The sequence below is a fragment of the Anomalospiza imberbis genome, chromosome 7, assembly GCF_031753505.1.
Source record: "Anomalospiza imberbis isolate Cuckoo-Finch-1a 21T00152 chromosome 7, ASM3175350v1, whole genome shotgun sequence".
NCBI classification, from domain to species: Eukaryota; Metazoa; Chordata; class Aves; order Passeriformes; family Viduidae; genus Anomalospiza; species Anomalospiza imberbis.
The window spans coordinates 7087767-7111018 of record NC_089687.1 but is presented as its reverse complement, the minus strand read 5'-3'; the positions used below and the strand labels follow the sequence as shown (position 1 = coordinate 7111018).

Genomic DNA, 23252 nt, shown 5'->3' with positions numbered 1-23252 from the left:
CAGGACCTGAGGAAATTTCACTGTTGCTGTTCACAGACCTACAGGGTTATGTGGTGAGTTCGAGGTTCAAAAGCAAATGCCCCATTTATATCCTAACAAAGACTCCTCTGGCATCAACTAGATGTAACCTCTAATCTAATACATCATTAATAGGGCTAGTTATTTCTCATGGTAAAGTGGCTGGTTGGCAGCAGAGACTCAACAAAAATCTCATCAAACATTGAATTACAAATCTTCTTCAGAGGCAGTGACATCCAGTTCATCTAATATGTTCCAGAAAAAATAAATCCAGCATCTGAATCAGTTTGATAGACAACTAACAGGAGAAAATAATTTAAAACACACAGTCAAGTTCTCTATGTTTTGCTCACTTCGATTTTTGTTTTCTTCTCATTTTTGCTTTTATCAGTATAAAACAAGGCACTGCTCAAGAAAGTCCAAAAATTTCAGACTTACATGCAAGATCTATATCAGGGTCTCTGTTGCAAGCAATGGTGGACTGCCAATTCAGTTTTTGAAACTGGAAGTAGGAGCTTTTGAAATGTGCCTAAAGATCCCTCCACCTCTGAGGCAGATGCATTTCAGTCAGCATCTCTTTTGCCTGCCCATCTGTTTTAATCACAGTCCAGAGGGACCACTAAAAATCATCAGTTCATTGTGTGCACTCCACCCCTTCCACCTGCACTGCTCAAAGAGATGATGATGTCTGTGATGGTCACAGTATCCCAAACAAATGCAACTCCTTTTGGTCCTCCTTGCCAGCAGAGATTAAAGGAATAAAAGATCATTTATTTACTGTGATATTCCAGCTCAGTGGATATAAAGAATTATTAAACCATCTTAACATAGAGTTCAGACATCTGGTTTTACTCCTCAGAGCACTGGGTGACACTTCAAAATGTTCACATGGCTGAAAGGAAAACTCCCTGTAGAAAGTAAGTATTGTAAAAATGTTTCCTTAGTTACTTGTAACACGTTCAGCTTTCAGCTCTGTGCATCCTTAAATAACCAAAGTCATCTGCATCAGAGGGAAATGTCAGTGTCTAGGCCGCAGAATTTGTTCCTAATGAATTTGGGGCTTTGTGGGTTGTGACACAGCGTCTCACATTTCACCTTGCTGTACAGACACTCCCAGTGGGCCAGGGGCTGTCCTGACATTACAGGCAATAACCTCATGATGAAGGTATTAGTTCAACAGTTCAATAACAGCCCAGAAAAGAAAGTGAATCAAGCTCATAATCCCATTCTGTCCTGTGAAAAATAAGGGAAGATAAGGTACAGTGAAATGCATGTCATCCCTCCATGACCTGGGAAGGGGGCAGCTGAGAAAGGGCTCTACTCTGCCATTTGCATAATGTGAAAATAGCTACTCCACCCCACCATGACTAAAGTCCACCCTGGGGAAGAACAAGAGGGGAAAGACGGCACTGACCTCTTCCAGCCAGACCAGAACTGAGCCCCTGGTTTGAATGGATGGACTTGCAGAGAGAAAAGCAAGACCACACAGCTTCAGTCAGCTGAGCAGCTCCAGGTGCTTCCCACACAGAACACCATGCATATTTCTACCAGAAAAAAGATTGGTGTATTACTTCTTTTTCTGTGCAATTGCCTTCCGAGCTCTGTGTATCTGTGCAGTTAGGACAGCTACAGGTCCTTGGACTCTGCAGTCATCTCTATTCACTGCTATGGACAAGACACATGGTACCAGAGCAGAATTTGGAGGTGCCAGTACTAATCTAGATCCCATAAGGATGGGCACTGAAATCCTTCAGCTGGTTCTCCACCTTTTCAGCCTTTACAGAAGTTAAAAGTCCACTCACATTTCAGCTGACCTAACATCACCTAAGGATGACCTAAAAGAATTCAGCTCCAACTCTCACGTGTGCTTCAGCGGTGTCTGTACTTCATGGTCACAGCAGAAAGGTGAGAGAGTACAACTCTGTTCTACCACCTTCAGTTTTTTTGTGGGATGTATCCCCTATACACTGATGAGAATACATAAAGAAAAACCCCAGGGAGATATCCCAGCCAATATAAGTTCACTTTATTCTTACACAGCAGAGCGTGTAGGACTGTGGGATATCACGACCATAAAATTGAAAGGAATTAATACACATTGATTAAACTCCACCTTCAGCTTATGGCCAAGAAAACTATCATGGAAACATTAAAAGTGAATGATGTTCTGTCTTCATGCATATTTTCTTAATGGTGACAGAACACTGCACAGTGGTGGCATATCAAGCAGCCCTCCACCTCTTACCCCTGCAATTTTAGAACAATCTCATCTCTATTGCTGAATTCAGCCTGAGCCAAAAGGATAGAGAGAAACATGATGGAATCCGTACAATTGCAGCAAAGATGATTAAAGTATTGACTTAGTGGGGAATGAATAACCAGTCCCTTCATAGCAGCTTTTAACAATTACAAAAAGGAGACTAAAATGTCAAGGAATGACCATCCACAAAAGTTTGAGGGACATATCCTAACAGTAGGGACAGCTAGAAATTGATTAAGCTTACTGACAGTAGGCTAAAAAGAAATAAAGAGGGGGAAATGATGCTGAGTATCTGAAGAAATTACCTAAAGTGAAATCCAATGCAGAGAATCAAAGGAACACTCATCATATGAAAAAATTGGGCAGGACGAAGTACAAAAAAAAAAATACTGAAAGTGAGAATGCTGCCAGAATGTCCAGCAATCGTGATAAGGAGGAAAAGAGCCTGCTCTGCCTTTCTTCTCAGCATCTCCATACTTTGCTGTAGTTCATCCACATTAGAGACAAAGGTTTTTGCATTGGAAAAAATGTTACTTCATCCTTCCTCCCCATGCCATCAGCTGCTGGCAGTGCTTATTCCAGTTCCTCAGTGTGAAGACTTTGTCACACACTGATTTCTAATTTCTCCATCTGCCAGAAATGTAATAAAAATGTAAATTAAAAAAATAATAATGAATTTCCTACTTAAAAGTTCATAGCTCTTCTATGTTTTATGTTATTCTCTAAGTCCTTAGCTCACCTGTGCTCAGTTCTATCAAATGAAATGTCAGTGCCAATATAGACTGCCATCACAGATAATAATCCAGCACTCTGGGATTATGGATACAGTACTATCCAGAACATATTAGAAGGAAATGAGCTATACTATTAGGATTCCTTAATCTGTCTCTCAAGCATCTGTCCATTTTGAATGCAAAATAAAAACAGTCCAACTACAAAAGAAAGAAAGAAAAAAAAAAAAAAAAAAAAAGACCAAAAGAACACCAACCAGACTAAAACTACTGGCAATTTGAAGTCAGTTATTCACTAAAATCTGAAAGATTGTCTTTGCTTTTGGAAACAACAGTTGGGTTGGCACAGAATTTTTAATCCATTTTTTTCTATAGAATTCATGTAACGACTCCAAGTGGATAATTTTTACCTAGATTATTTCTTGGAAGAAATGCTATGCAGATTTAAATAAAGCCTTTAAGTGTATAGTTTATGCACCTCTCTAGACTTGCAATAACCAGTTATTCAATATTACTATTTAGCTCAAAATTCAGCTGGGAAATAAAAAGTATTATTAGTATGGAAGGGAAAAATGTTAATACACTTGCATGTTCTAAAGGTTCCTCTGTGAATTTGAAAGTGTATTTTGAGACTAAATATAACCCTTAAAAGTTTGGGGTTTTTTTCTACATAAGGTTTATTAATTCAGGGTGGATTGGAAAAAAACAATTCTGAGTATAAGCAAGGAAGAAAAAAAAAAAAATCTACTTGGTTCATTTCAGGTAAACCCTAAATGTTTGCCCATATTTTGAGTTGGAGGTTTAGGTTGATTCACTGACTTCTCCTGTCTCAGTTTCTCCACTGCCCTGTGAAGGTAGTAATATATGTGTCATTTACTGAATAAATCCTCTTTGTCAAAGACTTTAATAGTGAAACTTTCTATTAGTGCTGCTTCTCTGTGTCATTACTCTTCTCTATCTACCAGATGTGCACATCACTATAAACTCAAACAAGGGAATAATCCTCTCTCCAAACTCTGCTCTGTGCAGTGGAAGGCACTCAGTTTTCATTCACATCTTTGTTGCTCTGTCAAAATTAATTTGATGGGAGAAATCCAGCTAGAACTGAATTAAAGCCAACAAAGAAAAGATTTTGCCACCAGAAGCAGCTACCTAGGTGAGACAGATATCCTCTACTCCCTCCAAAGATTTAAACCCATCTTTCCTGCAGGGGAAACTAGGAAGCATTAAAGCAGCATTAAAAAAAAATAATTAGAGCAGGCCCATATTTTTTCTTTAATAGTGGGGGAATTAAGCAGGTTGCAGCAGTCTTTAGTGCTGTTCACCTTTGATTTTCCTTGTTGCCTCACAGTAATATTACCTACAGCTACTGGAGAGAGGAGAAACTCTGAGTGGGACTCCAGGAAAGGGAATAAAAAAATGAAGAAGCCAGGTGGAGCCTTCATGGGACTTCTTGCCTAAAGGTGTGTCCTGGACACAAGTTTCCCATCCTTCCCCACTTCTTGGAAGAGGATCCTGTGAGTTAAATCTCCACCTCTGCTTTGCCTCACACCAGGAGCTAAAGGGATCTAGCCTCAACTGGGACTGGTTAAAGCACAGACCTCAGGAGGGGTCTCAGTTATGCTTCCCAGACTTATGAACTCTTGACTCTGCATCCAAGCTCAGAATCCTCAGTTACACATAGGATCCAAACCTGGAATTCAGGTAAAAGGAATAAGTAAAACAGGTGAAGCATAACTTGCTTTCAAACAAAGAGCCAGTGGGTAAAAGTGATGTTTCAGGCTTTTTCTGGGGAGACAGGACCCATCAGTAAGATTTGCTCCCTGCCAGGAGCAAGGAAAACCCTGCCTAGGGTTTGTGGTGCACTGTGTGTGGCTGTGTACCTTACAAACCATTCTGTTCCCAGGTCTGCACCCAAAACTATCATCTAGGCGATAAATTCTTGGCAATGTCTTATTAAAGCTTTTCCTTGTGATGGGAGAATTTTCTGGTAATCAAAAAGAAAAGCAATTCACTTGATTAAACACAAATTGGTAACTATAAATGACAGAACTGGTTTGCCATGAACATCAGGATGCATTCCCAATCAATAACAGCAGGACAGAATTGCAGCTTAAAGGAAGGCATTTACTAGTTTAGGCAAAGCACATCATTAAATTCCAGACAAGTCTACAGATTCTCAGGCAGAGAGACAAGGAGAATGGCCAACCTGAGGCCTTGCAGATTGTGCTACTCTTGTCAGTCTTTTGTGCTACCCTTGCCTCTTTCATTTACTGGTGCAACCTCAAAATCCAGATGAAGATCTGGGTCTCAAAAGTTAGAGCTAATAGGCAGTGACATAACAGAGAGCTGTTTATTAAAATGTTACACCAGGCTTTATTTTAATGCTTTCCTTCATAGCAGCAGGTGTTAAAAATCCTTAATGATTTGGCTGAACTTTTCATATTTTCTAAGTGTTTCTCATATGTAACTGCAAAAAGAACTTGGGCCTTCTACCTCCAGCATAATATGGGGATTAGACAGGTTTGATTATTGATAATTAGGATCTTAGCATTTTACCTCTGGATTAGTGTTTCAAACTCAGATAAGGTTGATATGGAATAAAAGTGATTTCCATCAGCTGGCTGCTCAGTGACCTCTAAGAAATATTACAAGAAGTGGACAGGTGTCTATATGATTAAAATACACTTTGCAAGCACAGTTGGCACCCTGGAATTTTCTTATTACGAATCCATAATCTGCTCCCCCCAGCTCATAAATTCAAAGTATTCAGGGGCACTGAGATGTGATTTAAAGACAAGGAAGATACAGTGTTCTTTGCTAATCTCACAAAGTACCTCTGTTTCTAGAGCAGTTTTGAGTCCCTGGACAAATGCTTTTGTGCACTGCAAAGATTATCAATCACACTATTAAAACTCATTAATTATATGTTAGGTACCAACATTAAAAACCAAATAAAAACCTAAAGTGCTCTAGGTTCTCTATCAAAATCTCACAGCCAGCACCATGCATGGTGTTCACTGGGAAGAGAAGAATACACAGAGCACCAACAAAGCAGACTACAGAGGGTGTCCCACATATGCATGAACCAACATTAATTGAATCAATATTCCCAGACATCACAGAGAAATCAAGTATTTTTGGTAGTAAAAAATGCTAAAATATTTTTGGCCAGAGAAGGTGAGCCCAACCTCAAAATGAGGTGGTCCTCTGGTTAGGAATCCAGGAAACAGCTTTGTGTTTGAGGAGGATTTGGGGGATGGGCTGGAGAAATATCACAATACTTTCTCTTTTAACCCATTCAGAGATTTTGTCTGAGAACAAGTGAGAAAATATTTTCCATTAATTTTCTTTCTTGCTACACTCATTTGGAGCAAAGCAAGGCAGAGCCCTTCAGGCTTAAGCCTTGTGGCAGATGCAGCTTCATAGTACTGAGAGACTTCCCAAGACTATCAGGGAAGCTTTGGACCTATCATTTATTTACATCTGTGTTAAAGAAGGAAAGCAGGAGAACCTTGTACAGAATTCAAACAACAGGGAGGGACACCGTGGTAGAATCAACCCCCAGCAGTTTAAATACACGTGCAAGATGTTTCGCCCCTCTGAAAAGGAACATTGTTAGGTCTGGCCCTGTTCAAGATGCTACAAGATTTATAAGAACATAAAGCAACAGTTGCTAAGCTTGGCACTGTTGTGCTGTAGGGGAAGGACTATGGATCCATCCAAGAACAGAGCCCTCACCTCAACGTGGGAACAAAACACAGCCAAGATTAATTAGCTCAAAAACAGAGTAATCTTAATTTTTTGGAAAAGTGACAGAGATGAATCACATTTTAAAAAATCCAAAAAACACAGTTTTCTAATGGTCCTACTAGGAAAGTCCTACTAGAAATTTCCTCCTAGGAACTTTCTTCTTAAACTGATTTTCTCAGCCACTAATTTTCTCTGCAAGTGGCAGCTGAAATATAGGGACAAAACCACTGCTAAGCAACTCCATTTACCCCTCCAGTCTCCAGTTTAAATCCATATTTTAGATGGAGTAGTTAAAAGGAAGAGGAAGAACAGGAATGTGTGCAAAGCAAGTATTCATGTACCTGTTTTTAACACATTTCTGTCACATTGTCCAGCAGATTAGCAATAACCTGCTCAAACTGAACCACAAACACAAGAAGTTAAAAACTGAAGACAGCACTGTTAACAAATTGCAGATGCATGAGACTCATCCAGAAAGACCTCACAAATCAGCAATGAGAGGAAGAGAGAGCAAATCATGCAGAAACTATTTAATCAATGAGTAAAGACAATTATAACATCTGTTAATCTTTTGTGTAGGTTATAATTAGATGCTGCAGAGGAGTAGCCTTTAAGGGGGAGGCAGGGAATCCTTTAACATCTGCTAGAAGGGCAAACACTGTGCAATAAATGACTTTAAATGCAATCAGCAAAATGAGAGCTGAGCAGAGTTCACAAAAGGCCTGTATAAAAGATTGAGGATAACAAAATATTTTGCCAAAGGTCAACTCCTGCAGCACTAGAGCCTGAATAATGAGTTCTATTTTGTAGGCCACATCAAAAACAAACGTGATTGTACCTCTGAAAAACAATTCTTTTCTCATTTATGTCATTATAGCAAAAGCACATGCTGCTGCTGTATATCACGTCAGCTTAATGACTTATTAGGGCTCTATCTATCAACCTTGAACAATTCAGAATAAACAGGTAGGTGTGATGTATTTTAAAGGCCAGAATTCAGTCTGATTAGACTGACACAGAACCGCATCGCACCGTAAAAGTGATGTGATTCTGATTTTAAATAATTAATCATTCAATAGCTTCTAAAAGATCTAATTATTTACTCATTTTGCTGTTGAAAACAACCATATGCTTTAAGCTGTTCCTCACTGAAAATGTGAGTCCAAGAGGGAGGTATTTTATCCAGTTTAACACAGCCCTCTACTGGCAAAATAACCCCCCCAAAATCCTACCGCTATATACCATTTTGTCAGATTATTTCAGAGCAGCAGAAAAGATCCTACATTTTACAGCAGTTACATCAAATCTTAGAAGATGGAGTAGAGCAGAGTTTTAGGACTTTGCATAAATTAAGTCATCACTTAATCTCTCCAGAATTCCCTTGAGGAGAGCATTACTTCCTTTCACCCACCAGATGCAGCTCTGGCCATCAACAGAGCACTGAAGAAACAAGCCAGATGCTCATATCTAGAGGAGTAAGTAATTTCAGAAAAAAATGCAGCCCTCCTACTTGTGTCAAGTTGTGCTGTGTTCCTCAAGGATTGCCACTGATTCCCCACAGGCTTGATGCACACATGTGATTTCAGTTTACACAATTAGGTAATATTTAGTATAGGCAAAACCAGCATAATAGAGCCCAGCTGCTGAAAGGATACTGTTTGAAATACAAATGCTAGATACCACCAAAAGAAACTTCACTGCAAAAGAATTCCCGCTTCCTTCTTTTCTCCACCATTGCTGAAAATCCACAGTGGTGATTCAATTCAGCTTCAATCAAAGTGAAGCAGACAATGAAATTTTCCTCTGTTGTTGCATGTGGTAATTAACTCTTCCTTTTTGTAATATGTCTGAGCAACAAAGAAACAAAAGGATACTGCAACGTATTGAATTTAACAATTTAGATAACGATGAATTATAATAATCAATTAGCATTGTCAAAGAAAATAATTTGTGACATGCATTTGATTCTGTCCAGACCTATTGTGCGCACACAATATCCAAGGCTGGTTTGCCTCTGGAAACAAATAGGGTTGTCCTGTGGAAAGCTTATCAAACATGCAGTTTAACAGTGCCATTTGTTCTTGCTGTGTGTCAATATTAATAGACCATATTTCAGCAACAATTTTTATCCACTGCTTTATAATCCAACCTGCTTTTCAGGGTCTGCATCATTCATAGCCCATAGGCAATGTCACAGCCCGTTTCCAGAAGCCATTGCCACTGTACAAACCCCGTTTATCTGATCCACCTGAATGCCGAGCAATGGGCACATAAAAGATTTCCCAGTGTTTTTCACATAATAGCTATCTAACTGTTCATCCTGAAAACATCATGACTAATTCATGTAACCATCAGGGGAAACCTAATGTAATTCAGGTTCCTGCATGCTGCACAAGCAGTGTCAGTAGACAGCACAGAACAGAGCATTACAAGTGCTAATGGCTCATGTTCTATGTACATTGTACATTTATCCTGTTTTGGTAATAAAACAGCATGTTACATGCTTTAACTTCTGAAGGTATTCTGGCAGCTTTGGCATGAATTTTTCTTCAGCAGAACTGCAGTCCTGCCAGGAGCTGAACACGTGCAGAGCCACACACGAGCTGCAGAGCATCCTGCTGCATTTGGCCCTGGCTGCGCCGTGCTGAGCTCCTCAGGCAGCTGAGATTCCCTTTGGCACCTTTGTTCCGTGCCTTTTATCCAACCCCAATCCCACTTGTCAAATGATTATAGGCTGGGGTCTGCTCTTATTCCGTTTCTTTTCAGATGGTGAGAAAGCCCAAAGAATTGACATTCTCTTGGCAATTGTCCCTCTTAATGCCATCCCAGAATATTATCAGATTATACTCTGTATCTTTGGGCAGATTTCTCAGGAAGAATCCAACCAGGGGATCCCTTGGCTGAAAAGTGAGCTCAATCTATATCCTAATTTGCTACATTGGTATATAAGAAAGAAAATGTAAATGTGAGAAGGAAAATGCAAAAGAGGAAAATGAAAATTGGATGCCCACGGGCTCATCAGGTTTTGTGTGTCTGTTTCTGCTTTTAAGGGAATTAGCTGAAGATTAGCTCATGACTAAAGTGGAATTGTACCCTCCTGTTTTACATTTACTGGGGAAGGATTTCTACTTCCATAAATATAAGCCCCCTAAACACTTATACACAATTCATGTACAAAAACAATACCGTAGGAACCCATGAAGTTTTCTTTAAAAGCAGTAAAATTCACGTTTTTCAGATTAGAATTTGCATTTTAAATTAAAGTGAGAAGAATAACTGGAGTAGGGATTTTTATTCTCACTTTGTTCTAATTATCTTGAAGATTTCAAAGGCTTTTATTTGCCAACAATATCTGAAACTCTGCAAGTGTGAATTATCAGTTTGCAACAGTAGATCATCTTTACTGGCCACAAGGTGACAGAGGAAAGGAAATACTTGCTCCAGGAGTCGGTGATAGGGATCAAACCCATTCCATCTCCCCAATGGAAAGCCGCTATCACAACTCTCTGCTCTTCGCTCCTGCATCTGGTGGAATTTTCTGAGCTACAAAAACATCTTTTAAAGACCATATAAACTTTTAAAATATTATTTCTGAAAAATGAGAATGAACACCTGAGGAATAAAAATATGCTCTTATTTACACACCCATTTGAAACACCAAAAGCCTTTGCCATTCCCATGGTATTAATGAAGAGCTAAATTTAGGTTGGTTCCCTCCACCCCCCAGAAGAATATGCTACCATTGCAAAGACAGAACAACAGCTCCTGAATTGCACAGTATCTTGACATGCCAAGCCACATTATAGCATCAAAAAAGAAGAGCTGGACAGTTTTGATTTGCTGTAGAAACAGGGTCACTTGAGAGGGGCATCTGCAGTTGTAGCCCCTCTGACCTTAATAAGAAGCCCCAAAAACTCTGTTGCTTGGTGGGACTGAGAGGCCACGTAAATAAAGTCAGTAGCAAGCAAAGCAAACCAAAATAAATAGTGATAATTCATGAGGCATTCTCCAATTCCTGTCTGACTGATTTGTACTGACTTACCCTCGTACACTTCAATCATACAATCATAATTTTCTGATTTCAATCCTCAGAAATGTGCTCTGTCTTTACAAAGACATCTCATTAAACGGAGGTAAACAGTAATAAAAAGTTCCTCATACCCAGTACTGTGATTAGGTTACATCCTAGAAAAAGCCTCTACAACTGAAATGACAGTAATGGACAAGATTGAAATGAGTGAAAGATTGAAATGAGAAGCAAGAGAGCTGGGGTTTGTTACCAGCTTTTGAAGTGGGTAAACTAAATTTTAATAAACCACATCTGTGGACCATCTACTCCTGTGTCAAACACAGATAATTCCATGCCAACCACAGCTAGTTGTCATGAAAATTAGTTAAATCTCTGGTCAGAAACACAGGTGTGTCCCACAAACAGCAGGCAGCACAAAGTTTTTTTCACAGTAGCTACCAGAAAGCTAGTTTTTCTGCTCTGATATTTCAGGATGTGATGTGATTCCTAACATAAACACTCAAAACAAAAATTACAGTTTCTCATATAATTAAGAATTCATTCTACCCAAAAGGCATCGGATTTCAAAGCACTGTATGATTCTTTCTTTTAAACTTATACACCTCCAGAACATGAACAGGAGCTAAAAGTGAAAAATAATCAAGATTTTTTTTAAATAAATGCCTACATAAGAAACAAAACAATTTTTAAAGAAAACTGTGCTAAAAACTGCCAGGAATTTCTATTAAAAATTCAAAATCATCTTGAATATTCAAATAAATATAATTAAATTACAAGAGAACAATCTTCAGCCAGCCCAGGTTTTGTTCAGTTGACAGCACTCAGGAGACTTTCAAGAATGTTAAAGTTTCATCACTTAAATTAAGAGAGAGCCACTTCAGTGCAATCTCATACAAACAAAAGCCAGAATGAAGTTTTCATTTGTCCTGAACCTCAGTCAGATGCACGGCTGTAATTACTCCTAACAACTACATACTTGCTGCTCTTTTAATTAAAACAAAACTACAAATAGCAATGCTGACACACTCCTAGAGAAAATAAGCTTTACAAAGATGATAAAAACACCAAAACAGCAAAAGCCTTACTTGCAGCAGTTCAGTCAAAACATGCCAGCCCTGGAGAACTCAGAACCGTAAGAAGTCTTTGCAGTCCAGAAATTCTCTTGAGTTTATCCAGTGTTTATTTACCAAGCTTTAAAAGTCTGTGGTTAGAAGAACAGAGTCAGCTTTCTACACCCTGCACAGCACCAAAGTCCTTCAGTAACAGCAGACATGAAGTTTGCTGATAGTTGGGTTTGCTGCTGCTATGTAGCTGCTCAGTACTTGTAAATACAAGCTCTGTGGACAAAGTCCCAAATGACATCACAGGCAGCTGCTTATTGTTGAGTCTTTATTAACCGACTGTCAAAAAAGAAAAGCGAGGAGGAAAGAAAAGCCCAAACTATCTTCCCTGCAGCACAATTTGCATCTTAGTAGGAGTTGCAGTGCTACACGTATAAATACTTGTGTTTACCCAACTGATGTTTTTCTAGAATGAATAAACAGTGTTTGCAGGGAAAGCAGAAAAGTAAGAAAAACTTAAACAGCTTCACCACGTGAAGAGCACAGGGAGAAAAATAGGAAAAAAAAAAAACCACCAGCGCTGCCTTTTTCACAATTTATCACTGAATTCTCCTAATTCTTTTCTTTATTTAACAATAGGGGTGCAAACCTGCCTGGATTTTAAAGCGCAGAGCAGAGGACTTCAGTAGGTTGAAATGAAAGTTTCAACTCATTCTAAATTTGAAAAGTTACAGAATTACAAACTATAATCTTTGCAAGATTTAAGACAGCTCAACTTCAGTAACAATGCACTTTGAAGAAAACCCTCTTGCTTTCCAAAGATGAAAATACAAGCAAGAAACAGCATCAAGCATGGTTATTCACAAGGTGCTAAGGGCATAAATACTGACCTTTCCTTCTCAGAGGGGAGGTCCAAGCCTAAGAAGCACTGTGGAGCTCAAGCACATGCTCAGCTCCCACCGAGGCGCGGGGTACTCACTTGGAGGACTAGTCCAGCTCCTAATCTGAATCTCTGTCACAGGGTTCCTGCTGAAAGAGAGGGCTGGGACTCTGTGCCTCAATTTCTCAGAAGTCCGTCCTTTCAAGTCAGAACTTCAAACGCCGAAAGAGCACCAGCAAGGCTCGCGACAGACTGAGCTCTCTTATCTGTGCACGTTTCCACACGAAGAGGTTCAATATTGGAAACACCTGGCCACTCACATCTAAACACCCTAAACTGTTCCACAAACAACAAAACAAGCGAAACTTGAGCTCAGGGATGAGCGGAAGCCAAGTTTTCACTGCTTTTTTAATTGCTACACATAAAAGCCTCAATCCAAATTCTGCCTATATTTACAGAGAGAAAACCAATCTTGGGTCAGATCCTCAGCTGCTGTAAATCAGGCTAGATGCAATTACACACCTGAACAAGAGCAGTCAGCTGCGAGCTGAAATCCTGCTTTTAGCCTGAAAGAGTGCCATTAAAAACATTTGTGTGACCTTAATAACAGAGTGCCTGATTTTCTTGGTGCTTGCCCTGAGTGGCAGCAATACCCTGCTGACACAGTGGTGCTGAGTTCATTGCAACTGCTCATGCAGGCAATTGCTACCTCTGCCACTTGCTGCCTCTAAAATAAAAGTTTTTACTTTTGATGGAGATCTTTTGTACATCCCCTACTGTTGTGGTTTGGGTACCCTACATTTATTCCTGTAACTAATCAGCCCGTAGCACATGGAAAACACCACACTGTGTAACTCTGGGTTATATTTACCTCCATGGCTCAAACACACAGGGCTGTGCTCCTCTTCTGTTGCACTCAGCAAGGTTTTATATCTTGCTCATTAAGAGCTTGCCAGTCCGATCCAGGAAGTCTTCAAAATACTGTGAGGATGAAGTGGGCTATGGGAGTAATAAGTACTAACACATAATATTGAATCAGATCCTTTTTAAACCATAGAGCTTTAGTCTCAGCTTCACTAGGGCCATTTAAGCAAACATGAACAAGGCCCTGTGCTTGGATACACAGCTCCAGAAGGCTTCAGCTTTTTCCATAGAAACAAGCCCATAAGATCAGCAGAGGAGTTAGATTTTGCTTAAGTCTGTCACAGATTAATAGTGTGCTTTCTCAGACAAAGGATGAAATTAATTTTTCTCCTGCCGTTAGAAGTAGTTATGAAATTTCAAAATACAGGTTACATTGAGGCTCTCTTGATGACAAAACTGGTTTTCTCTGAGACACTAATACAGACAAATACATGTAGAAGAAAGGGAGTATAGAGTCATACAAGAAAGAAACCACTAGTTTAATTGAAAAAGCCAAGCACTTAATGAAATAAAAAAGGATGAGCCTTAAGGAAAATAGCAGCCTGGTCCCAGGAAGAATTTATATTATTTAGCAAAATTTACCACTTACTAAATTTCCTAGGGTATGTTAATGCATTTCCAGGCTAAACACACCTGAGTGAGCAGGACCAGGACAGCACACACACAACTCACATATCTCTGGTCAGGCAGCACTGCAGAGGCACTGACTTGAGTTGCCTGAAAGCAATTTTTCTGACTTTTTCAGAAGTGTGGTTATTGTAAAAATAAATGCACGACAAAACAAGTACTGAGATTTGTGGGTTTAACCAGCGAGTTATTCTTCCCAAGAGGAGAATTGCCATGAGGGTGGACAAACAGATTTTGCATTCTTCAAATTACAGCACTTATTAAGGGAGTGGCCATTAGCTCACCCTGTCAGTGCACTTATCCATCTAATTTCCATTCTAAGTCATAAGATATAGCTGCTGGCTGTGCAGATACAACTTATTTTTGGCAGGAATGCCCGGACTTTTGGTGGAACAAAATTAACAGCAGAATTAAGTCCTTGACTAGCTGCAGGTTGAGTGAAAAGATTAAAAAGTCAAAGTCATGAGCTGCAGCCATTGCTCCTGGCCTGATGTGCAGTGGGCTGAACTGATTCTTGTATCTGAGGAAATAATTCAGCTTTGTACTGCCTCATTTTTGATGAGCAGACAGATAAGATGAGACATTACAAACTGATCTAAGTACACACAGATATTAGGAAAGCTTGTCAATTAACCTCTCACAGTATGGCCAGGACCTATTAAAGACCCCATGTCTCATATGAACACAAAATCCATACTATTTCAGGTTCACTATCCACATTTGACTCTACTTTGTCACTAACTCAAAAAGTTTCTCCTCGCTGAAGAACCCAAAACAAGGACATCTTCTTGGAAAATGCAATAGTTGGCTGAGACTGAGTTACCTAAACTGCACCTTTATTGAACCATGCCAGAATCCCTGAACTTGTGATGTGCTTGCTCACTTCTTACCAGCTCAGGAGCAGAAAACAGCTTGGACCCAGATGTCTCAAGGTTCAGTCTCTCATTACAGACCCCTAAATCTGCAACAGAGGTGATCAGCCCCGCAGCCTGAAGAGTTAAAAGGCAGGTGGGAAGAGCTAAGAGGATTCTCCCTGAGGGATGTCCCACAGTGCTGAGAGTCCTGTGTGGTTCCGTGCAGCCTCAACCCACGTAAAAGCCTGTTTTACTCTCTAACTACTGCTGGGGTAAGGACAGACAAGCTGACAGGCTGAAGAGCAGTTTAGTCTAGGGCAAAATTGCAGGATGTTAAAATCCCAACAGATTGTAATATGACTGAATATAAAATCCTAAACTGATCCCACAGTAAATACTTAGATCACTGAAGTACAAATTAAAAAAAAAAAAAAAAAAAAAAAAAAAAAAAAAAGTTAAATAAATTGAAGGCTGCAGAATTTGCCCTCTTTGGAGTTGCACATGATATTTCTCCAGAGTACTGAAGAGGAAAATGTTCTTTGAAAATTACTATTATGCTCCCTTTTACCAACACAGCTAAGTATGTCCAACAAAACATGTACCTACAAGGATGTGAGGTGTCACAAGTTAACAGAGTAAACACTTTATTGGGGTAGCTGGCCGAGAAGATAAACAACTGACAAGCTGAAATAAGTGGAGAGAATAAAAGGAAGGGTGTGAGGGCTGTACATTAATTTTCTCAGATACTCACTGTCAAAAACTGGCCTTCAGTTGAAGCAGTTTGATTGGCTAGTAAGCTTTTGATCACAAAGATAATTTGGTTTTTAACCTTGCTAGGTGATTTTTCAAAGCTTTTTACCCCCCCACCCTGCATGTCAAGAATAGGGAAAAGGTCCTTAGCAAAGGCAGGTTTTGCTGCTGGAACAAACAATAGCTCACTCTTCTGTCACATTTATGAATTTAAGCTACAGAGAAAGCAGCAAATAACGTATAGCAACAGTAAGTGTGGTCAGATTGGCCATTCTGCTACATGCAGGGTTGGGGATATCAGCAGTCTGCTTTGTCCTTACCAGCTGTGCTCTTCATGCCTGGCTCTGCCATGCTGCCCTCTCCAAGAGCTCCCAGACAGCTCCTGTAACAACCTACCTGCTCCTCAGTCCCTGTCACTCCTGCAGCTGAAAAATATGATACTCTACCTCCTGGAAGAGCACCTTTATAGGGAAACATTAACTCACATCCCACACTATGGGAAATCCTGTCCATAAGTGTCAGGATGAAGCCTTGATACCCAGTTCTGACTCATAGGAAAAAGAAAGTCTAAAATGAAATGTTTAATCTCGGCTTTTCAGATGAGCTGAGAGCTAAAATGAGCATATATGATCGCTCCTGCCACAGCAGTGATTTGCAATCAATTTCTAAATCTTTTTCAGTTCCATAATTTTTGCTTCAGTAGAATTCTATGAAAAGCATTCATTGGAGAAAATTGATGGGATGTCTTTAAAGGACATTGCCTTTCACTACAAATTGCCTCTATGTAAAATTTGATATTAAGCAAATCATAAAAAGTTTGTTTTGAGTGTTTGCCACTTGAAACTGGAAGAAATAGGCAGAAGCTGAATTTTTGAATTACAAGGGAGCTCAGAAATATTGTAAATATGATTACAAAATATAAGTATACAGGACTGGCTCTCCTTAATTCCATAGGTTTAAGTCATTATTCCTTATTTGCCTTTCCTGTTGTTTCTGGAACCAAACAATTGATTCAACCACCAGTGACCTTATCCAGAATTAATTGAAATCAATGGCATTAGTGGATTCTGGAGCAGGCCCAAAACCAATGCATGTTGAAGGGCTTTTGTACATCCTTAATCACACGAGTAAGCCTCTGCAAATTCAGATTCCAGTGGATCCAATCATTAAATCCGTCCTGCAGTGTTTAACTTCACATATGGACAGGGGTCCCCTGCTGGATATTGAAAGTGGTCTCTATTATGAGGAGAAGGTTATTCCCATCATCTATTTCTGATGAAAGCATGTATTTGTACAGGTGTCAGTAATCCAGCAGGGCTGGCAGCTAATGGCAAGGCTGACTAATTTGCACTCTGCTGCTGCCTCTTCGGACATGCGCTGTGTGTCAGCAGCAGAGGTACCGCCTTGTGAAACACACATTCCTCTGATGCAAGCATCTGGCTTCTTGGCAGCCAAGTTGTGACAGGTTCTGCAGCAGCTGGGATGGCCCCACGCTCCTTCAGATGGTTAAATAGTCTTGTTTTTCAGCCTAGCTGTTTGTTTTCCTGCTGCACTCCTGGACGGAAGCCCATTCGCCCTTTTAATCAATGAACTGGCCCTTGGATGGGAGTAATCAGCCACATTTCTGTGCATGTCAGAGCAGAGATTTTTGCCCAGAGATTGCCAGCCCTACAGCCCTGCGCTCTTGACTCTGTGTTTAACCTTGTCCTGCTTCATCCTGACACCTAGCACACTGACATTCAGTCTTCCCAAACTGAAGGCAAACGCTGGACAGAATTCTTCATCCCTCAGTCATAGGATTTCCTGGATTTCATAGCTCCTGCTTTGTACAGGAGACTGTACTCAGATCAAATAAGAAATACAATTTATTTATTTCAGTTGGCTTTATAAACTGTCCTCCCATGTACACACACCAGATGGAGATAAGCATCTGGCTGGAAGGTTTAGCCTTACACTGTGTGGCACAGAGGTAACAGTATATCAGATTATTGAGAGAAAAAAAATCTTCAGAGAAGATTCCATAAATCTGAAATAAATTTTATTTAAATTGCCTTTAAACATATTATGCAAATCCACAACACAACAAGCAGTTCTGAGTAATACCCTCAAATAAATGAACACATGGCACTACTAACACCTAATGTGATAATGCAGTATTAAAAAGAAGTTCTCACAGGGACACCACAAAAATCGAAAGCTGTCATCTGCCTCTCAGCCATTTGTAAGCCACCTCCACCTTTTCACTCTAAATGATAATCTAGCTCTCCTTTTTTCCTATGTACTGCTGCTTAAGGAGGGAAAATAAGTAATTAATTGCTTTGGACAGGCTAAATTTTCCCCTGGCAGGGTTTTACTCTTGGCTCTTGTGCTTACCATCTGAAGCACTTTTTGTGGAGTGCAACTACTCTTATTTCTACACTCACCAGAAGAGAGAAAATACACAAAAAGGCCAATTCCTGCCCCTGCCACAAAGAGGGAACAAATCTTCCCTGCCATCTCCCTTCTGTGTTCCATTGATGGCTTGATGAGGAGCTAGCAACAAGCTGTTCTGTCCTGTCACCCACTGTTTGCCAAACACACACACTCACACACATGCTGTTAATCAGTTCTAGTGGCCAAAATGATGCCTGGGCATCCAACTACACCAGGTGGTTGGTGGCCAAAATGATGCCTGGGCATCCAACCACACCATCACCATGGGCTCCAACCACACCAGGCCACACATACCCAGAGTGACCATAATCGGCACCCAGCACCATCCTGTCCTAAAGGAAGTAAGAAAACAATCCATTCTGAGATTTGTTACTATAATTAAAAGTTGTCTTTGGGTCTTTCCATTCCATCTTCAAAGCAGGGCAGGCAAGAATTGCTTCCAGCAGATGACATAGTAAGTGAGAGCTGTAACAACATGCCTGGTTTTAATACCATATAATTCCATACTATGGCACACAACATAAATTGATAAAAACCATCTCAGCTTAATCAATGACTGTTATCAAGAAGAAGTGATGCTGAAATTGCCAGTATTCTGGTCTCTTACCACCCATAAAATCTGCAGAAATTGGTTCCATGTCACATGTAAAATGTTCAAGGCTTAAGCAGCTTTCTTCAAGGCCAAGACACCAACAGATTAGAGTCTAGGAATTAGTGCTCCCAGCACTGTCAGTGGAGCCCTGGACAATGCCATGAAGTCTTACTCAAATGTACCTCAGTGCAAGTCCTCAGGGCTCTCAGCTCTCCTCTGGAGAAAATCCTGGGTTGTAGAAAGCTGTACTAATAAACAGTACACACACTAGGATTTCAACAGTATGCTGTGATACAACTAATAACAGCTAGCAAGACAATTTTCAGGACAAGAGGCCGAAGTGTCTCTGTGAAAAAGATGATGGAAAAGCACAAAATTATTTTTGTGAGGAGAAAGTTTTCTCAGTCTTCCTGCAGAAAGAAAAAGCCTCCATTCTGTTCCTCTGGATAGAAAAGGACAGGTATATCAAACAAAAGCTGTTCTAGTTTACCACATTGCCTTCTCCACTATAGTGCTGAAGATTTTATTGCATGCTATAAAGAGAGGAAAAACTCATCTTGTAGTCATATAAACACAGTGAACAACACAGAATAAGTATCAATTACTTTTGCAAATTCCAGTGATATCTTCAAACCCTGAGGATAATTTCAAATGGTATGACAAAGACTTCAGTTAGATTAAAACATCAAAAGCAAACTAGCATTCAAAACCAAACAATTTCATCTCTGCTGAGGAAGTTACAATAAATTTTCTGAACTGGCAGATTTCCCTCCTAGCTGTTCAGCTGTTCCTTTCCCACAGGTAAAATAAGTCAATCTGTTTGAGAAGACAATTTGCCACCCAGCTTACTTAATGCCACACATTAAAATTAAATGACTGACTAATTTTGTTGTCAAAGAGCTGTTTTAATGGGAATTCATGTTTAAAAGAAACAACCCCAATAGGGAAATAAAATCAGATGATGATGACTTCCATGTGAATTAGATCTAAATAAAATAACTGTCCAACTTTTTGCCTCTTTTTGCATGGAACTTTTCTCAAATCCTTCAACAGGTCCCTGCATATCTGTCAGTCCCTGTTTAGTTTAATCCCATGATCCAACTTTGGCTCAGTGATGTCAGTATAAACACAAACGTGACTAACAGAAAACAATAGATCTGTGACAAATTTTTGCTCATCTGGAATTGAACATGATAAATTCTTGTAGCATGCTAGCAAGCCAATGTAGCTGCATTTTCCATTCCCCTTGTTCCAACATGTGTGGCTGTGGAAAGTGCGTAGCAGTGGTGCTGGTTGAATTCACACAGTGCTGTGCAATGCTTTGCAGAGACATTTGAAGCAGCCTTAAATAAGTTATTTTGGTTCTGGAAAGCAACTTGGCTACGTTAGTTCCCTGCATGGAGCCCAGCACAGGAAATACCCTTGGCAGGGGCCCAAGGGAGTGTTACAGTCCTGCCCCAGCCCAGGAGCAGGTTCAGAGCCAGCTCAGGATCTCCACGACACTGCCCTGTGACCACAGAAGTATTAGAGGTGTACATTTTGCTTTCAGAAAAAGGCAGGAAAATTCTTTATCTTCACAGTGTAAGTCACAACCTGAAAAGGCTTTCCTAGTCGTGTTGCGAGCTCATTTGATTCAGCCTAGAACACCATTCATAACTGAAAGAATAAAAGGCACTCTTTGGTTGAGTACCACCTTTGAAATGGTCTGTGGGAGCATGAAGCAAGACTCACCCTTGGTTTTTGATAAATGAAGGGCTAAGGCTCAGGCCACTTCACTGGCCTGTGCCTGCAAAGGAGCAAAATCCCAAGTACACACTGACCAGTGCTGCTGGGGTCTGCTCCATGTTCCCTTGATTTCAAATAATCTTAGCAATTCAGGTGAGCAACTCGACCTGTTTGCAAAGTGCCACGCACATGGGTGTTATACACTCATGGATATACATGTACTAATAACAGGGATTAGCTGCCACTAGCCAGAACCACTTGCTTACAATATTTGGAAAATCCTGAAAATATTAAGCCTTTGCAATTTTAACTCAGATATTCTTGCTCTACTTTATGTTCTAGGTTGCTTTGCTGAATTATTTGGGCCAAGTCTTGTGTGTTGACCTAGAGGTCAGTCATGGAAGGGCTCCTCTGATGTCTGCCCTGCCCTGTTGTTCCCTTATCCCTCCAAAATTACAGATGACAGCAGTTCTCAGCATGCAGAAGTGTGTCTTTCTCTATATGAGTGGGTGTTAATAGTATTATTTATGTGATGCCACAGGTAAATGGACAATTTCAAAGAATTTAAAATAAGGTCCATTGTACACATTGTCTCCAGTTCATTTCAGAGCTCTCCCAAATATCCCAGAAGTTTGGACAAGAAAAATTTCTTCTGTGCTCTGTTTTGGCACATGTCTTTTAATAGATGGAAATTATTGTTATGTAGCCTTAGGTCATATCAGGGTCTCTTTTTGTTTCTGTAATGAGGCCCAATTAATACCTAGGACTTTCTGCCACTCAAAAGATTTTAAAATATCAGGATTTCAGCCAGAACATTCAGCTGATGTGTGCTTTTATGATATAATCTAACTGTAATTACCCAAACCAATATCAACATAATAGTCATTCTTATTCTATGGAAAACTTGGGTATTCCACTGTATTCAAAAAATGCTTACTCTAAAAGACTTTTCTTGTTCCCATCGCAGGGTCAGCATTTCACCTTATGTGAAGTATGGTTGCAAATTAGAGAAATTAGAGTAATTATATTGAGCTAGACAGGCTTTGGGCTGGTCTCCATGAAAATTTTGCTTCAAAATAAGACAGGACAGGACAGCTGTCACTCTGTGCAACCTTACCATGCAGCATTAGAAATATCTGCACTGAGAAGTGATGTAGAATAGCTATTTTGTAGTGATTTATTGCTAATTTTGTAGACAAAACCCTAAAGTCAGCTTTATATTTTTAGGGCTTATGCCTTTCAGAAACTTTTACATAAAATTACATCAATGAAAAACTTTACAAAATACTCACAGATTAATACTCAGTTATAGTTTAGTCAGCATGCAGGACCTCGAGGGTTACTACTACCCCTGAAAAAGGTCATAAATGCTTGAAATTTTTTTACTTTTTCTTTGGTATTAGAGGTTTGGACTGAATATTTAACACTTCTGGGCAAATGATAAGATGACACTGAAGTTTACAGTTCAGCGTTTTCTCTTTCTCTACCTGCAGCACTGGGAACCTATTGGAATAACTCTCAGCAACTTTGCTGAATCCAGTAGGACTGTTCACTGAATGTGGTTTCCAGCTGCTGCCCAACATACCTGAAAATTTGCACCAAACTCAACATCCTGACCATCATACTTGAAACAGATTAGGACAGAATTAGATTGCTCAGATGCATTACAAAAGAGAAATTTACAACCAGTATTTATACTGAAATACTAAAATATACTGAAATGTACTGAAAATAAAATATGCTAAAATATACTGAAAATAACGTAAATAAGCTTGCTATCTTCTTTCCCCTCCCCTTCTCTCCTCAGAAATATTCAATGACCAGATAGTTGGCAAGATAAACAGTAAATGCCACTGTAACTTAATGTGGGCTATGCCCCAGAAATGGTAAATAAAATGACAGAAGTTGCTTTACTATTACACATATAATTTTAAAAAATATATTTAATTACTACTGTCAGAAACTGTGCTAAAAATAGGTTATTGAGTTGCATTTTTTCTACATGACAGATAAATGTAGGAATGTAGCATTCTCTAGGAACTGTTTGTACTAGGCACTGTATTTCCTCTCCACCCAGCAGAACTTCTAGAAGAAGATCATATGAATTTTGCAAGTATATCAAGGAGATAATAGGCACCACAGGCTGTAAAAACTGGAAGATCATAGACATGCAAGTATATGCAGGTGCTACAAGCAATCTACCTTTTCATCCTGCCAAAAAGGTCTCTCTAATCTCCAAGCTAGTGAAAATGTCCTCATGGTTCCAATATTTTCCCTGCAGCCACAAAAATTTTTTTAAATACATATGCAGCCATTTGATTTTATCCCCTAGAAGGACAAACCCAGCAAGCGACAGTGTCCATCAACTCCCTTGAAGGTTACATACATTTTATATACATCTTGCAAATCAGTCTACGCACTCAGGCTCTCTGTAGTTATTAAAATCCTTCCATCACTTCTCAAGAAAGAGAAGGAAGAACGTTGATTTCAGCTATTCAGGCATAGCTCTCCCTAAATTGAGTGGCAAGTCAAACCATGTGGGCACATGGAATGACTCCAGGTCACTGCTCCACCAGATCATCCCCACAGAGTGGGTTTAGTTCAGGAATGTTTG

General features: G+C 39.7%; 1 protein-coding gene across 13 annotated transcripts in view; it reads right to left on the bottom strand.

The window, feature by feature from the left end:
• Positions 1-23252, bottom strand: part of NCKAP5 (NCK associated protein 5) — a 450570-nt gene that overhangs the window by 342987 nt on the left and 84331 nt on the right. For 5 of the 13 annotated variants that reach the window (XM_068195217.1, XM_068195227.1, XM_068195226.1 and 2 more), the window contains exons 1-2: positions 12744-13280; positions 11878-11993 (exon numbers count right to left, since the gene is read on the bottom strand). The exons of 5 other annotated variants lie outside the window; for them this stretch is intronic. The gene's annotated coding sequence lies outside the window, so the exon portion shown is untranslated. Of the gene's footprint in view, positions 1-8173; positions 8337-11877; positions 11994-12743; positions 13282-23252 lie in introns of those variants that run through there. 3 more of the 13 variants (XM_068195232.1, XM_068195220.1, XM_068195223.1) reach the window with 3 other exon arrangements.